Below are 2326 nucleotides of genomic sequence, written 5' to 3'. Positions count from 1 at the left end.
GCGTTCAATGCATTCTTTACATTTTTTGTTAGACTTCCTAAAATATAATGCTCCTGCCCTTCTCCCTGACTTACAAAATAAAAAAAAAATTTAGTTCTCACCGATTATAGCAAATATTATTAGAATTTTAAAAGAATATAAAATGCAGCATGAAATAAGTCTCAAAAGGAAGACAGAAACATTCTGTGAAAAAAATAATAAAAAAAATTCTGTGGATTGGTGAGAAGGCTCAGCAGGCTAAAAAGAACTTTCTGTGTGAGGCTGGCCACCTGGCTCTCTCTGCGAGCCTGACCACCTGAGTTTGATCCCTGGAAACTATAGAGCGAGGAGGGAAACATTGTCTTTTAATCCCCATACACACCTGCCTGCCTTCACACACACACACATCATACATACTCAGTAACTAATAAAATAAACACTTTGCCAGCAGTTAAAATTATTTTATACTTAGCAAACTCAAGAGAAAAAAAAATGACCAGAGCATCAAAAGGATGGTTAGCTAAAATAAAACATAAAATTAATTGTTCTTATATAAACAATGGCAATTAACATTCAGATGAATACAATGAATACATTGAAAATAGCTGGTGTGGGAAGCCCGTCTGTCTATGTGTTGCTTTTATTGGTTAATGGATAAAGTTGTTTCAGCCAGTGGCTTAGCAGAATAGATCTAGGTGGGAAAACTAAACTGAATGCTGGGAGAAAGAAAATGAAGTCCAGGAGAAGTCATGTAGTAGCCCACAGGAGACAGGCACTGGAGCCCACGGGAACCTTGCTGGTAAGCCACAACCAGATGGCAATACACAGACTAATAGAAATGGGTTCATTTAAGATATGAGTCTGCTAGAAATATGCTTAAGCTATTGGCCAAACAGTATTGCAATTAATACTGATTTCTGTGTGATTGTTTCGGGTCTGGGGAGCCAAGAGCCAACAATGAACAGAGACAGCCCCTGTCCCAGTGTTAGGAGCCCTACAAGAAGACCAAGCTACACAACTCTATAACATATATGCAGAATGTCTAGCTCAGCCCCAATCAGTCTTCCTGAATGAATGAAACCTATTATGTAATATGCTAAAATAAGAAACGAATTAAAAAGTGTTCTTAAATGTTTGCTTGGTGTTTTAGGCTTTTTGTTGTTTGTTGGGGAAGTTCACAGAAACTCACAGAGTCTGAATGGACAACCACAGAGACTGACTGGGGCTGAGGTAGTCATTCTGCATATATGTCATAGAGTTGTGTAGCTTGGTCTTCTTGTAGGGCTCCTAACACTGGGACAGGGGCTGTCTCTGGCTCTTTCACCGACTTTTGAGACCCTACTCCTGATACAGGGTTGCCTTGCCCAGCCTTAATACATGGGGAGGTGCTGAGTCTTCCTGCAATTTGATAAGCCATGTTTTGTTGATACTCATGGGAGACCTACCCTTTCCTAAACAGAAACAGCAGGAGTGTGTTGCGGGAGGTCCTTCCGCTCCTCCAGCCTATAGCCGCTGAGATACCAGCCCATTGGGGCGTGGTCTCTCTTCCTTTTAAAAAGTGGCCACTTCCCTCTCCTCTCTCTCTTCACTTCCTGCTCCGCCGGCAACTTCCTGGTTGCGCAGAGGGCTGACGGTGATCTGTAAGTTTTTTCCCCTTTAAATAAATACCACCCTATTAATCATAATTCCAAACTGCTGTGGCATTGTTTGTGACTTACGCCTTCAGGAGTGGATTAGGGGGGTGGGAACAGGGGGAGGTTGGGAGAAGGGCTGGGAGGAGAGAAGGGAAACTCAGATGAGATGATAATTAATAAATAATTAATAAATAAATAAATTTATTAGAAAAAAAATTCTTCCTAGCTGGATGTAGTGGTGCACTCCAAAGGCAGAGGAAGGAGGATCTCTGTGAGTTCAAGGCCAACCTGGTCTATACAGTGAGAACTACATAGAGAGACCCTGTCTGAAACAAACAACTAAAATATCTATTCTTTAGAGGAACAAATATACAAAACAATGCAGGAAAAAAAAGTAAGAGCTATATACGTGGACACCTTGAAGAGACAGACATAAGGTGCGTGAGATAAAGCAACAGTATTAAAATACATGGAGTTTTACTGCATGGCAAACTATATACTTTAACATTAGTTATTCAATGAACACTAGGAAGAGAACACCATGGCTGGGCATCTGGGGAAACAATCTCAATCTCTGCCTTACTTAAACATCAAATTCCGGATCGGTCAACCACGGCCACATGAGAATAAAATCAGGGAAAACATGTGACATGATCATGAACATGTGAGTTTAGTTCTTATGATCCTGAGGCAGACCAGGCTTTTTTTCTTTT

At 40.8% G+C, this 2326-nt stretch overlaps 1 protein-coding gene across 1 annotated transcript in view; it reads right to left on the bottom strand.

Annotated features, from left to right (window-relative positions):
- Window positions 1–2326, bottom strand: part of Myrfl (myelin regulatory factor like) — a 108798-nt gene that overhangs the window by 79664 nt on the left and 26808 nt on the right. The gene's annotated exons all lie outside the window — the stretch shown is intronic.

This window comes from Microtus ochrogaster, chromosome 24, assembly GCF_000317375.1.
Source record: "Microtus ochrogaster isolate Prairie Vole_2 chromosome 24, MicOch1.0, whole genome shotgun sequence".
Taxonomy (NCBI): domain Eukaryota; kingdom Metazoa; phylum Chordata; class Mammalia; order Rodentia; family Cricetidae; genus Microtus; species Microtus ochrogaster.
Note: the sequence above shows the minus strand (reverse complement) of the source record. Positions and strands in the feature narration are given on the sequence as shown.